Consider the following 16256-nt stretch of genomic DNA (forward strand, 5'->3'; position numbering starts at 1 on the left):
AAGAGACAGTGAGTGAGGCAAGCAGAGTTTGGCCTTCAGTTTGTACGAATACCAGGGTGCTCAGGCTTTTCAAAATATGTTGACTGAACTTCCATTAAGAGATGGTCTTGTGGACCCCCCTGCCCCCTGCCCATTCCCCATGCAAGCTGCCACCTCCCATTAACAAACTGTTTTGGTCAATAAAGGAATAATTGGCCTATAGGGGAAGTTTATTCATCACCCTCATCAGTTAGTAGCATGTGTGTACATATGTAGGGCTTCTGTCTCTAGACAGATGGACCATTTCCTAAGAGAGGAGAGAAGTTATTAACATGGATTAATATCCCATCCTCTGCTATTTCAGAAAATGGCTGGGAAAGCCTTGGGGACAAATATCACTGACGATGTCTTCATGGTTAAACATCCTAAACTACCTCTTGTCCTGTTTCTTGCTTGTTTTACACTGTGTGGGCCTTATTCTCCTCCAACGTGCATCAGGTTCACATGGATGTAACTCCATTGGTATCAGGGGAGTAACTCCTGATTTACATCAGCACAGGTTAGAAGACATTCAAGCCCTATGTATAGACCTCTTCTCTCCCTGCTCAGCTACTATTTTGGACTAGGGCGTGGGCATGAAACATTTACTGGTGGTTGTGAAGAGTCCAGCAAATCATAGTAAAGAGATGGCTCAGTGCTTAGGGTGCTAGCCGGCAACGGGGTTCAGTTCGCTGCTCTGCTACAGACTTCCTGCGAGACAGTGGGCGAGATGCTTAGTCTGGCCGGGCCCCAGTTCCCCATCTGATAAACAGGAATAACAGCACTTTCCTACCTCACAGGGGATTTTGTGTGTAAATGTATTGAAGATTTATAAGGTGCTTAGATCCTATGGTATTGAGGGCCAATATGTACCCTAGATAAGTAAGGACCCTTGCTCTCTTCTAGGCACCAAGTAACTCCAAAGGTTTGCTTGGGCTGAGCAAGGCTTAGAAGAGATTTATTTGCTGCCAATGCATTAGGATATCTCTGTGTCCTCCAATCAGGAGGCAGGAGTCACGGGCCATATGGGGAAAAATTGATACATGAATTGCAAAGTCAGCTCACATTCCAGCTAGGGTAACAAGAGTGTGTCTGAAGAAGTGGGTTTTTTACCCACAAAAGCTTATGCCCAAATAAATCTGTTAGTCTTTAAGGTGCCACCGGACTATTCGTTGTTTTTGTGGATACAGACTAACATGGCTACCCCTCTGATAAGAGTATGTTTATTCCCACCCCTCCCCACCGCCAGTGCTGGTCCTCTGTTGTTGGCCTACACAAACTTTCCCAGGCCCCCTGGGGAGTTACCTGCTTCTCTGGAGGGGGCTGTCTTGGACATTCAACCAAAACACTGTGCAGCAGTTTGAGAAGAGGACATCTCCATTAATACTGCTTTCACACTTCTCTCCTCAGTCGGGTTAGTGGGTGAGGTCTTTTTCTTCCCTCATTACAGACTGAGTCAAGGAATTATTCCCACTGGTGAGAAGGCTGGACATGGAGTTAAGGCACTGGAGTTGAATGTGGGTTCAATTCCCTGGTTTCCTAGACATCCTTAACCCTCCCCATCTTTAAAAATGGTATGACCCTTGTCTTTTCAGATAGTGAACTACTCTGTTTCTTACTATGCATCTGTGCAGAAGCCGGCACAATGGGTCCTGATCTCAGCTGGAGTCTCTGGGTGCTGCTTGGACAACAGATAAATAATATTAATACAGTAGTGGCTGATTGCGCCTCCTCCCTTCAAAATATGACTTCCTGGAGAAATAAAGCAAGGCTGGAAATGCTGGGGGAAAGGATTCCCTGTCATAAATTCTCCTCTTTTTCCATGTCATCTTCATTATCATCAGAATCTTAGGGCAGTGCTGGGTTGTGTATTTTCTGTATGGAGCATGAAACCAGCTGAAGGTGAAAGTAATAAACAAAGACCCTGATTTCCAAGCATGAATTGTGTGTGTATAGATCAAAACCTAGAAGTTCAGCAGTAAAACTTTAGCACTCCAACAGCTTGCCTGGGTCCTGTATTTACCGGTTGCAATTGGGAATCCCCTGAGCATGCTGTTGCACCTTTCTCTATCTCATTAGCATTACCATGGGGGGACGTGTCCGAAGCTTCCAGGCCTCTTCCCCGTCTCACACCAGTGTGAATGGCAATCCTTGGGGCTTTAGCTCCTGCTTTTATAGACATCCCCATCTTTTCTGTCCACTGCGGTCGTTTTTAAGCCCCAGCCAGGGTCTCGGTTCAGGTTTGGACACAAGAGGGCGCTGTCGAGCTATTGCAGGCGCAGGGCAGTTTGTGGAAAAGACCTGGCCCCTGAGACAAAGAGCTGGTGCAGGAGGAGGCGAGATGTTGGGAACGCTCTGTCCACTTTGTGTGCGGGATCAGGTACAACACACTAAATCAGTGGGCCTCCTTTGTATTTACAGAAGGGCTTTGGGTAAAGCAGATCCACACCGGGGGGGAGAAATTGTGTAGATTCCTGTGTCCACTTTCATGTGAGTGTTCTACTGTAAAGACTTTTAACCTCCCCCCACCCCCCAAGGATTTGCAAACAGGCTAATGTTTGTTTAGGGCGAAGGGGGAAATCAAAGAGGGCTGATTCTCTGTGCAGTAGTGGGTCACTGGGAACAAAGAACTTGGGGTGGTGCACAAAGGAAATGGACCTCTGGCTCTGGGACAGACTCAGGGAGGGGAAATAAGAAGGTATCATGCCCTTTGTGGGGATTTCAACATGCACGGCCCAATCCCGGGCTATTGAATCAAGTGCCAGGTTTGCTACTGGCTTCAGTCAAACCAAGCCCTAACAGCAGGGAGCTATGTGTTTAGCTCGGGGCTAGAAATTCTTCTCTCTTCGCTGGCACTGGCTTGCCCTGTGATCTTGGGTCAGTCCTTTGGCCCAGCTCCTAAAGAGTATTCCGTTACCTAACTCCCACAGTCAGGCACCTAAATACCTTTGAGGATCTGGGCCTTTGCCTCCTTCTGGATGGACCCATCTGTAAAATGGAACCAAGGCTCGGGGGCTAGGAATAAATCAGGGTCAGCCTCCGCTCCTTCCTCCTCTGTGGATAATATCTGCGTAGGGGACGGCTTTAATTGACCTGCAGCGTCTAACCTGCTGGGGCAACGGACGAGCTAGGGTAGAGGAAAGGGCGTTCGTGGTTGTTCCTTGGTCCACACGGCCCCACGTCCTCAGCTGCTGTAAATGGGCTCCAGTGAGGTCCGGGCTGTGTTGGGCTTGGAAGCAGCGGAGTCAAGGCTGGGCGCCAGCAGCTAGAGCGCCGGGGTGAAATGAGGTTACCTCAGGTGTAAAAGCAGAGGCCCCGCTCCCAAGACGAAACAGCTGTGACAGCCGCTTCTGATTAACTCACGGGGCGTAAAGGGGATTCAGGTGGGAGGCTCGCAGGTTCTCGGCCAATCCTCCCCACGCTGGAGGCTCTAATCCAGGGGAAGCACCTGGCATGGGAGAGCGGTCTCTGGCTCTGAACCAGCTGTGGGCCCTTGGGGGGGGGGGAGGAGATGCAGTTTCTGCCTCCTTGGGCTGGTGGCATCTCTTTGGCATAACCACTCTGCCAGGAAGTGGGGCAACCGCACCTTCAGGGAGACGGCTAGAGCCCCCTCCCTGCAGGACTTACTACCGGTGAGTTGGTCAAGGCATCCGGACTGTGTCAGAGATGCTAGGGGTGGGGAGGTCTGTTTGAGCGGGTTTGGATCGGGCGTTTTGTGAGCAGGAGCCGTGGGCCTGTGTGTAGTGCAGGGATTAAGGTGATTTCTGTATTGGGGGGTCTGTTGGGGCTGCCGGAGGTTCTCCATCCTTCTGCTGTTCGAGACCAGCAGGCCCTAATAACTCCTGGCTCTTCAGCTAGTGTCAAAGGCCAGCGAAGAAGGGGGTATTTTGGTTCTCCGCTGTCCACTGAAGTGTCTTCCCGTCTGGTTTCAGATTGTAGCTGACCGGCCCTGGGGAAAACTCCAGACGTTTGTCCCAGAGCCTGTGGCGTCACTTGGGGGCATTGCCAGGACCCGCTTTCTTTGCCCTGCTGCCGCAGTTGGCTTTCAGAAAGGAACAAGAGCGAATCGGCAAAGCTCGCTCTGGGCTAGTCGGGCCACCCCTGTGCGCGTTTGGGGGCGCTGTTGTCGTGGTGTGAACGTGCTACCCTGAGACTCTGTGTGTGTGTGTGTGTGTGTGTGTGTGTGCGGGGAAGAGACCTGGCCTTTGCTTAACAGCAACAAGGATGTTGTCGGAGCAGTGTTGGTGGTTGCTTCAAATCCGGCCTGGCTCTGCTGGTGGGGGTTCCTTGGAGTTCTGGGAACCTGCCTAGTGGAGGGGACAGGAGCGCCCCCTGCGCTCTCCGGGCCAGCCCCGGGCAGGCAACCGGCCCCTTGCACCCCAGCTAGTGCCGCCCCGTCACTCGGCCCCTCCAGCCAGCTGCCCAGGGAATCGGGGAGCAGGGCAGGCCCGCGGGCTGGACGCCGTCTGACCGCTCTCCGCCGCGTCAACCCCAGCCTGCTGGCTTCGGCCGGGCTCCCCCAGCTCCGCTCTGGGAACGAACCCCGCCCCGTGGAGGGACCCGCAGCAGGGGCGGCCCAGCGGGTCCAGCCGGACCAGAGCGCTGTCTGCCCGAGCGTGTCCACAGACCGGCGAACCCCCCTTCCCTGACACGGGCCCGTTCTGAGCTCGCACACGCGGGCCTTGCCCCGCGGTGACTCCATAGACTTGGGGGGGGGGCTTGCCCGATACCAGGTGCGACGAGATCCAGATCTGCCCAAACCCCCGTTTTGCAGCACCTGAAGGAGGTGGGGCGGGGGGACGCAAGGCGAGTCGGCTCCCCTCTCCAGGCCTGGTCTGCTGGGGGGGGGGAGGGGGAGAGATCCACGGGGGTCCGTTTGTCCTGGTGATCTCTCTCCCTTTTCCCAGACCCTATTTAGCCACGTGCCCCTCCTTGAGCACAGATTGCGCGGAGCGCAGTTGATGTGCGCGGTAATTCACAGCATCTGGGGGCGCAGTGCTAGAGGAATCCACCAAGGTCAGAGTCCACGGGGATGGAGGAGGGGGGTGGGGGGTTTGAGGCTCGGTTGGTTGGTCTTGATGCTGCTGAGTGTAGACAGGTGGGCATCGCACAGGGACCGTCGCCTCTGTCTTTCCCCAGCGTCGCAGACTCCTGCTGGGGGAACAGCCCAAGCAGCTCGAGAGACCACCGACCTTCCCAACGCCAAGCAGCTGGGAGACTTCCCCTTTGCTTTCCCTGTCCCGCTCCCCCTGACAGGCAGGGGGACACACCTACTCTCCCGGAGGGAAGGCGGAATTAAACAAAACAATGTAATGTAATTTGGGCGGGGAAGGAGAGGAGAGAGACTCCTGAACCAGGCAAATAGCCTCCTGCCACTCCCCTCGTTGCGTTTCTTTACAACGGGCCCAGACCCCACCCTCCATGCGCTGGGTCCCAAGTTACACTTTTGGGGATGCCTCTGTCCCCCGTGTCTTCGTGTGCATGTCTCTTCCTCCAGGCACGTGCCTGGGGGCCAGCTCCCGTAGGGTTGGGAGTTGGCCTCGGCAAGTCGGGATTCGGTCCGCTGTGTCTTGATGATCTGGGAGACCCTGCGGCACAAAGTTAATTAACATAGAAACAACCAACCGGGGTGGCCGCAGCATTCAGCGTGGCCCACAGCCCTGCGAATTACGCATCTCGCCTTCCAAACGGCAGCGACTTACAGCCCGGTTGGACCGCGGGCCTTACTTGCCATACAGCAGAGGGAGCAGCAGATGGCGCTATGCGGGGGCTCTTCTGCAGCCCCTGGAAATACAATTTTCTGCTAGGTTTTTAGACCAGCAATTTAATGAATTTTAAAAAGTAAGGGGGTATGAGGAGACTCTTATTTTACAATGTCATTACAAAGATGGTGAAAAATTAGACAAATGAGGAACTTCAGCTTTTTTTACATTCTCACAATCATATTGATATAAATTGCATAGATACCTATATCAACACCTTTGAATGCATGATTATATATGCACCCTATATATAAACGTAATGTAACTTACATGCACATATCTAGAAATACAGAATTACTCGTTTATTTATTTTATATATATATTCTATTGTAGAATAGCCATGTTAGAGATGTATAAATACCTAGAAACTTTCTGCGTAACTAAACTGCATTCGTAACAATAATTCTTGGTTCTAAAATCTAAACTCTTTAAAATAACACCCCAAATCCTCTTACGGCTATTGCGTAGTATTCTATAACTTAAAAAAAAAAAGACAGACTCACGAATTTTATTTACAAAACTAAGCAATGTGCATTTCAATACTGTTCTAAATAAACTATTAAAGCAGCGACTAAAAGAGCTGTGGTGGTTTCAAAATATTTAAATAAACTATGTAACCTCTTTAAATCGCAGCACTGCTCCTTTGAACCTGCTGCATAAGGATAAAGACTTGACGTTCAACAACAACAAGAAGAAAGGAAGAACAAAATTCTTTCGTCTGGCATTTGGGGAAAAAAAAGGAGTTTATTAGGGTTATTGCAATGATTAATCCAGGAACCACGAGAGAAGCTGAACTCTTTATTCCAACCCATTTTGCCACTGTTCTTAGATTTGGAACGTGATTCGGTTCACCCCAGAAAATGGAATGAAAGTGCTTTGGACATCTGTATTTCCCTTCCTCCCCCATTCGAAGTGGGTTACATATATAGAATACAAGCGACGCTTTTCGGATATTAAGTCCAAGCTGAGGGCTTTGCCTCTAAAACAGAACGAAATCTTGCTCCTCTTATTCAGTGCAATCCTTGTTTCAAGTGACATTGAGCAATGCACAGCACCGCTTCCCTGAACTTTGGCGGGTTTCTTTCTCACTAACAGCTCTTGAAACTCCCTTTCTGTGCCCCCTCGGATCTCTCCATTCATTGCAAACGTCTCGAGGGAGGCAAAGTTACCAGCGTGGGGGTTGCAAGGACATCTAAACCCCCCATAATAATAGCAACCCTCCTGCATTGTCTTCCTGGCTCTCCCCTCCTTAGCTCCCCCTGCATTGTCCTGCCCTTTCCCTTTGTGAGCCAGGAGCCCCTAAACCTCTGCATATTCAGGAGGGGCCTGCTTCGCCCCCCTGCCACTTTTAATGTAAAGAGACAGCTGCCCTGCAAGACGCTGGAGCCCATTGTTGCTCCGATTTGTCAAAAGGCCGAGGATGCTCCATAGATCGCTCCGTGGGCTGCTGTTAAGTGTAATTAGAGGGTTTGTGTCCCCCATTCTCATTAAAATGAAGCTGTGAGGCTCCTCTCTTGGCATTCACCGCGTGCCTTAATTGTATGGACATTAAATCAAGGTCCGCTGTGAACACGCAGAGAGGGGCTCGGCGGCAGCAGGGCAGGGAGAGACCAAAGCACAAGCGCGTCTTCCGCGCGGAGCGCTGCTGGTCAGCTCGGGTGCCCCCCTCTCGACAACACGCGCACACGGCTCCCCTCCGGAGCGGGAGAGAACAGGGGTTCTCTGAACCTCCGAGAGGAGAGAGACACCCCCCACACACAACACACACCCTCCCCAACACGGTATAAAATATAAAAACAAACCCTAGGGAAGAAACCCCCACCCCCGTGCAATGAACCCCCATGTCCAATGTAAAATATCTCTGCACTCTACCCGCTACAATAAACCTCTCTACAAATACGAACCCTATAGATCCGAAGCCTGTACAGTAAACCCCTATACAAACCTCTACACCAAACCCTGTCCTATACACCGCCTACACAATCAAAAGCCTTTGCAATGAAATCCTATACAATAGCCATATATACCACTTATATAATGCAAACCCTGTGTACGGTATAATTTCCGTAACAGCCTATACGGTATTTAAAAGGATAAGTTCTTAACAGAGAACAGCCACCCCGGAAACTGTTGGCCACCTTCTAATAGTAAGACAGACCTGAATTAAGCGTAACAGATCCATCATGTCAAGGGACAGGTCTATTTCTCTAGAGTTACCGGTCCAGTCAAAGTGCTGGGCGTCTTTTTCCCCCCTCTCTTCTACTTTCAAATCATCATCCTCCTCGTGTGTCTCTTAAGTCGCTCAAAATGCAAATGAGCTGATTTCTCTTCTTTAGAAGGGAAACCGAAATAGCTTAGAGGTGCATTGGCAATCCACAGCGGCTGGGCACAATAATAGCTCCACGCTTTGGGGTGGGTTTTTTGGGGGGGAGGGGGTGTTGTTGGTGTTTTTTTTTGTTTTGTTTTTTTGCTTGTCTGTATTAAATAAGGATGGAAAGAGAGTGACCATGATTAAAGCGATTTCGTTGCTGGCCATCGGAGTTAAAGGCACTTTATTAATTTAGGACGATTTCTTTCTATAGATCTTGCCGCTGAATTCCCCCCATCCCCCTCCTTGTCGTCCTCCCGCCCCCCCCCCCCCAAAAAAAACCCCTAATAATGATAAAGCCCATTAAGGACGCTTACAAAAGAGGAAGGAAGGGGGAAAAAAAATCCTGACGCTCTTCCAAGTTAGCAATCGAGCTGGGATGTTCTCCCACCATTGTCGCCTAAACCCCATAATTACAGCACCGGCAAGACTAGCTTTAAGCAGATTTACCCATTCCAATGGAAGCAGCCCTCTGTGGCTGGGGCGGCAGAAACTCTGCCTGCTTTCTCAGATCCAGTGCGGACGCCCTCCCGTGGCTCAGCGTGCTCGTTGTGTGTATGCAGGCTAGAGATGAATAAGAAAAGCGCCTAGTCTCTCATTATCTTTTGAATTTTAGACCTTTTCTTTCTCTTTCTCTCTTTCTTTCTCTCTCTTCCTCCCCCCTGGAACAATGAAGAAAGACCTCGTCGGAGCGAAAACCAGGCTCCCGCTCGGCTTGGAAAAAGCCAGATGAACTTGTATGGGTGCCCCACGCGTCTTTCCATTCTCCTGCTCTTCTCCAGAGCTCTTTAAAGGGGTTAGGAGGCGTCTCGCTCAATTTATCCCTTTTCTCTTGATCTTCCTAGCAGAGGGGTTTTTGGGTCTAGTCCTGGCTGTTTCAGCTGATCTCATCCAGTCTAAAGGATTAGCGCTTCTTCCCTCCGTCCAGGCTCTCAGCACATCTGCCGATTGGGTTCGGCACAAGAGGATTACATTGGGACCCAATGACGTCACCGCGAGGACATAAGTTCTCCTCCATTAACCAAATCCTCATCAGCAAGATGTCCTTGAAACTATGGGAGTAACATTCGAGAGACTCTGGTCCCAGCCCATCCCCACCTTCCTCTCAGCCTGGGTGCTGGGGCTTTCAGAAAACAGTGTTTAAGCTTTGAGAGCTTGCAGCTGCATCTATGGCTGCGCTACAGGGCCAGAGAATCGAGTCATTCGAGGGACACACAGACGTTATACATTGGGATCTGCACCTAAACTGTTAATCAGAGAAGCTTTAGATTTTTCTGTTGCGGTTGTTTATGTTTTTTAAACAGAGGCAGGAGGGGGAGGGGAGGACTGTATAGCTTACACTTATATTTCCTACCTCAAAAGACATCCGCAATAATTTTCCTTAAAGCTGACATGGATGTCATTTAAAACAAAACAAAACAAAAAAACCAAAAACCAGACTTGAGAAAATTGTAAAGGAATTATTCTCTTTCCCCTCCCAGGAAGAGAGAATGTGTTTAAAGTCACACTTTTAAAATAAACGGGTTCCCTATTTACATGTGTTTTTGTTCCTTGTGATCAAGCTTCTTAAAGTTACATAATCACGGAAGTCACAGGAGCTAAGAATGGCTTAGCTTGGAAGGGAAGGAGTTCCTTATAGATCATTTCTAAATAATAAACCGAAAGAGTGGCATTGGGTTTAAAAGCCCACCAAGAAGGACAATGTAGAATTCAATGCACATAGAATTCCTGTTGCCATCAAATACCCTTCATTTATTTCACCGAATGCTGGTTCTTCTTTAAACCATCCCCAGAAAATAGGGCTCTCTTATAAGGAAACGCTAGCTATAAATACATGGTTTTAACACATTTATTTTGTGTGTTTTGTTTTTAAGTCGTGACTGAATGCCTTCTACCTAGAAACCTCTTTCACCAGGCTGTACTTGCCTACCCCCAGTGTCATGCCATGTTTTTAAGAGTCCGCGCGTCCTTTCGCTCAGGGGAGATTGTTTTTATTATTATTAAATAATTCTATATACAGATCAGAGATGAGTATTTTAGAACTGTTCTAACAAGTCTTATTGTACTTTAGTCTTATCCTTAGAAAATATGGCGAACCACTTCTACATTTCCCCCCCCACCCACCCACCCCAAGTAAGGATTTTTAAGTGGAAAGTGCAGATTTGTGGGTTATCTTCCGCTCTAATAACCTTCGGTGGCTAGCAAAACGCTGCGTTCTATTCTTAGAATGGTTTAAGACTGTGATTTGATTTGATTCTAGCAGGATTTAGATGGACACAGATATTTTACATGCCTATGTGGGAGTTGGACTCTGATTAGGATGGAAATCATTTTTGTGCCAGTTCTGAGAGTCTCCACTTTGCCATTGCTGGGTGAGCAATTACATGATGGGGGTGTTAGTACAGTAGAACTGTAAACTATATATACATTTTGTTCCCACTAGATCAAACCAATTGTTCGGGGCCTCTGTTGTTGTTTCTGATAGTTTTATTTATTTTAGACAGCGGGTCTCTGACAGGCAAACCCAGAGACACAATTGGGGGAAAAATCGGTTCAAGGCAGTATAAAACAGAATCTCACGACAGAGTATCTACTAAGGGTATATAATAAAGTAGCCATCAGAAATGCTCGACAGCTATGTGAAATATCGTCTTCAAGGCTTAAGGCCCATAGTACAAACACTCGCACACCTTAATATTGTGTGTGGCTGACTTCCTTTCTATTATATAATGCTACAGCGCATGGCATGTGTATTAGATCGGCGAAAATGCATTGTTTGTTACGCTGCAAGAGGAATGTTTGCTCTTGGAGCATCGTTTTTCCATCTTCTGAAGATACTTTTTCCCCACCTGGTTCATTTCAGTTTATTATGCATCGACTTATTTATGTCCACGAGAAGCTACATGACCGCGAGTCTGTACCTGGTGGATTTAGGTTGAAAAATCTCAATAAATGTAACCTGCGCGAGGGAGCTCTTTTCTCAAGCATTTGCCATCAACACGATGCCCATCTTCAGCACAATTCAGAATTAATTTTCTTTCCACAACCAAATCCAGGATTTGCATTTTTTGAAGGGGGGAAGGTGGTGGTGGTGGTGTTATTGTTTTGCCTCATCTAGGCTTATTTGATTGGATAATATTAAAGTTCTGTCTTTGTGTATTGGGTTCCAACCACCAGAATGGTTTTCCAATAGAATGACATTTCTATTTAGCTAGAACTGCCCTTTTAGTTCCCAGGTGGCATTCCAGAAATACCTGTCTCCGATGCCTACACCTTGCTGGCTCTTAATACAGAGCAGCTAATGGCAACGGAGTGAAAACCAGGGAGATCTCTTTAAGTCTGGAAAACAATGATCATATTCTCAAACTCTCGGTCTTCCATTTTTGTTGTGCATTCCCCTTCAGCTGGCCTTGGGGTCCCACATTTATTCCTTTCCCCTCCCCTGTTTCACGTTATCATAAGGAATTCGAGCACAGAGACCAGGTCTTGTTCTGCAGGGGAAAGGTGCTGAAAAGAAAGGTGAGCTTCAGTCCTCTGGTTCCATTCCCAGCTAAGGGTTCGCTGTCCATGGTGTTGAATGAAATAGGTTCTCCCCCCCCCCCCCCTTTTCACATCAGTCACCTCCCTGGTATTCGGAATCGGTGCCCCTTCATCCTGCCCTCCCGTCCTATTACTCCCCCCCCCCCCCCCATAATAGGGCCAGTTTGACTTAAAACGTACAATTTACCTCCAGGTGTATTTGAATAGAACAGTCAGGAATAATGGAGAATTTTTTCCCCCTACTGAATAGAGATTTCTTTCCTTTCCTTCGAATCCAGATCAGCGAAATCTTATACGTACAGACTGCCTTAAAAATAAACTTTCTTAATAAGCGAAGTGACCACCCCTGTATCTGTTCGGGTGGGGGAGGGTCGGCCTGTCATCCATGCACAGAGTGTTCCTGCTGCCTTTCTAAATGTTCCTAGCGACTCTGGAGTTGTAAGCCTGGTGGCCCCAGCATGGATGTGATATTTTTAACCTCCTCCTAAGGCAAAGAGAGCTTCTGTTGTAACGGAGCAGTGTCAGGCTGCAAAGAGGAAAAACTTTCCTATTTGGCATGATGGTGGCATGATTTTCCTTCGCTTTAAAATAAGCCACACCAATGGGTTAGCCCCTCTGAAGTTTGCTATTAAATCGACTCTCTCTCTCTCTCTCCCCCCCCCCCCGCCCGCCCTTTTCAACCTCCTGTATGAGAGGCTTTAAAAGATGTGTAGGGTTTGGGGCTATTTCAATAGCATTTCCAGCTAGACATTTTGTTTTAAGAACTTCCCTTCCCTAATCTCTAATGCAGCAGTTCTGTGTTCCGGAAGAAAATAGTCAGATGACTTGCAAAGGGCCATTTTCTTTCTTTCTTTCTTTCTTTCTTTCTTTCTTTCTTTCTTTCTTTCTTTCCCTCTGTCTCTCTTTAAACATACCACCTACTGGTCCCCGAACAAAGAGATCCTAGAGACAAGAAACCTGCTATCACTTTCCAGACGTTAACTCTGCAATGCATAGCGACCATATTAAAAATATACCGCGAAATCCATAGTAGCCTCTCACAACATACGATCACCCCTAAACCGTGTGTGTGTGTTTGTGTATATGCATAGACATATACACGCACGCACATACACTGCAGCGAAATCAGGCGATGCCGGTGATCAGAGAAGCGCGTTGCTTTCAGAAAGGCCCCCTCTTTCCCCCTTCTGCTGATTAAGTCACTAACAAGCATCTCTTTTGCCATCGAAACTTGGCACAGGTATCGAATACAACGTATCGACCCTCCACCCCCAGAATCGGTCGCTATGAACCGACCCACAAGTAAAACAATAATATATTTTTAAACCAGGCCTTGTTCTGTTTCAAAAAGTAAAGGAAATAGAGGGGTGGGTTATAAATCCCTGGCCTCTCGTTTAGGCACAAATAATCTAGCCGCGTAGAAAAGCTTTCAGTAGAGACTGGTCTTTTCTGTGGTTAATTTAAAAGAATAACTTAAAGCTTTCTTAGAAAGTAATCACACTTACAAGAGGTTTTGGATTCAGACTTCTCTACCACGTGTGTCCTCGGTCTTTTTGGTCTTCTTGGTTGCTGATCTTTTCCCCCCCTCCAGATCTGGAATAGTAACAATAATAATAATAAAAAAAAATTAACCCGCCCCCTCGAAATATACAATTCACTGATTTGCAAAGCATCTTCCTTCGTGTAAGAAAGCTGCTTGCTCTCCTCCGGGCTGCTTTCCTGGCCTCTCAGCTCCTCGAGAAAGGAGGAGGGCCTTGTGCATTACAATCGCATTCAATTCAATTCATTCTGCCGGTTTCTAACGGTCTCTGGACAGCAAATCCACACCAACAGGGGGTCAAAGTCCCCTCCTCACCCCCCCACCCCAGTCTTAAACACACACAATAGCCGTCAGCTAACGGCACCGCAGCAACTTTGAAACATTCAAGCATCTGAAGTGAAGAATGCCAGAAGCTCGCCTTTCCCCCCTCCCTCCCTCCCTCCCTTCCGCTTGTCCCTTGATTTACAAATTTAAAATATAATCATCATAAAAAAAAACCCTCACTTTGATCCGCACGTTATTTCACACACCCAGACAGCACTCTCACGTCAAGAATTTCCTCTTTCGGGAAAGATTAGTCCATCAAATAGCTGGGTAATTTTCCAATTACCTAATATTCTTTCTCATTTCACCATGCTTCTGCACTGGAGAAAGCTTTTTCTATAGATATTTATTTGGTATTATCAATAAAGAGAAGGCATTGTAGTTTGATTCCCCCCCCCCCCTCCAGACACATTGGGAAGGCATAACTAGCATCATGAGCTGCTGATTGGATTTCGGGGTTATTGTTTTTATAAAATATAGATAAAATATTGCACTTATGTATCTCAGGCTTTGAATTAAAAACAATGTTTGGACATTTTCAAGAACTCTCGAGTCACTCACGCTCAATCACTCTGAAAGAAAGTTACATGCACGGATTTCGAAAGGAATTAAAATTGTGTGTAGCACGCAGAAAGGTCCAATGAACACCTGGGAAATCTTGGGCGGGAGGACGGGATAACGGTTATATCACAAGTCCAGAAATCGTTTCTTTTTGCCCTATAATATCGTTGGCATCTGTCCCTTCAGTAGGAAGTCTTGCTAAATCGCCTCTGTTGATTTGTTTAAACGTTAATTTCCTATCTCAGGTTTTTAAAAAAATCACTTTCTGAAACACTCATTGTTATCCAGTTCTAGAAACTAATTTTTTTTAAAAAAAGGTGACCCTTGAAACTGCTAAATAGAAATTGTATCTACCGTATTCAGACGAAAACATTCTACACATAGGCGGATACTAATACCAGTGAAGAGTGATTCTCTCCTATATAAGCCGGTCTGTAAGAGTCAAATGCTAAACCCAAAGGCACGGTTCTTCAAAGTATCCTCTTCCATGTATTTAGACAGGCCGGTATGTCCAGTCAACGGACTTGTCTGATGCCACCTGGGTGGCATGTGATCTTTGGAGGCCACCATCTTTCCTTCTGAACCAGTGGCCGAGTCCAGTTGTGCCGCAGACAGGCATTCATGAAACTACCGCTAGGAAAGAGAGTTAGGTCCATGCATCCATTTGTAAATAACGCCATAATTTCTCCTTAGATCTCTTTCCGCAGCAAGAATGTCTCTTAGTGAAACCCAGGTACACGCGCTTAGGTAGTCTAATTGGGTAAAGCTCCTCATTAAGAGATGGCAAAATAAAGGGGGAGAAGAGAGAAACCAGCAGTCCTTACTCGGGCAAAAGTCCCATTGAGGCCAACTATACAATACCAGTAATGAAAGCCATGCATTTGCATACAAATGGGAACTGATCACTTGCCACCGTTCAGTTTCCCGTTGTAAAGAGAAGTGAATCTGGATACCAAATCTATCCCGGCACGTCGCTGTGTGCGCGGTGATGGGGGGAGAGTGTGGCCCATAGATGTATTGTTCTTTTCTGGTATAATATCTGGAAGGACCAGGGTGTGACTTCAGAGCCGTGACAAAGCTAGTGGGGCTAGTGAAAATCTCCAGTGCGTGTTTTCATGCGTAAGAGTGTCGCAGTAAACGGAGAGCTCGGCCACCTTCCTTTGGGAAATGTATTTCTACCGGGGTTTCCGAACCGTAAGTAGAGATCATCACCCATCCGGGCTGGCCTCTGTTGACACCATCCAGAGCAGTATTGCTGCCACGTGAAGCAGAAGGTGGTAATTTAGTGGGAAGGAAACGGTGTGGATTTCTTCTTAGGAAACACGCCTGGCCCTTCCACTCTACACAAGCGTGGCAGGCTGTCCCGTCTCAGACCAATGACATTCTTGTCCAGTGAGGCAAACGACAGACAAAAACCGAAATACCAACAGGAGGGACCTGGTGGGCCTCTTGGGAGACGGCAGGGCTCTTGGCATGCTGTTTGTTTCCAGGGTTCTTATTTCGGGAGGCACCTGTCTAGGAAACAAGGTGCAAAGGGACCTGTGACAGGCCAACAGCCTACCTAACCTCTGCCCTGCTGCAACGGGGCTGGATAGCTGCAAGCGGGGAAGCTGGGGGTCTCACAAACACCCCCGCTTCTTGCAATGGAAGGAGTCTCTGGCCCCATCTTTTCCTTTGGCGAAGCGCAGCGCCCCGAGGCCTGCATGTCGGGGTTATGTGCACACTCCTCAAGTGGCAGCCGCTGGCCTTTGTCCTGCCTCGAGCTGGGGCTGTGTGCGCACCCTGGACCCCATCGCTCCGCTTTGTCTTACGCCTACATTTTACCTGAGCTCTAGTTTGGAAAGAGAAGTCCCTCGAGAAAGTATTTGTCCTTCTGCAATTCCCCTATATTACAAATCCAGAGCAATGCCTGTCGACCTGCTCTCCTGACCCAGATGGGGAGGGGAAGGGGAGGCTGACCACGTGGCCAGGGTGAATAAGGAGCCAGGGTGGAATACCCTGCTCCCCCCGGCCCCGATCCTGAATGGGCTGGACTCCATGGGTGCTGGCCCATTGCTCCAGGAGGAGCGAGCGCGTATGGAACTTGAGCGCAGGCCAGGCTCCGGCTGGTCACGGTGGGGAGTGCTGGCCTTTTGTTCCTCGG

Source organism: Natator depressus, chromosome 13, assembly GCF_965152275.1.
Source record: "Natator depressus isolate rNatDep1 chromosome 13, rNatDep2.hap1, whole genome shotgun sequence".
NCBI classification, from domain to species: Eukaryota; Metazoa; Chordata; order Testudines; family Cheloniidae; genus Natator; species Natator depressus.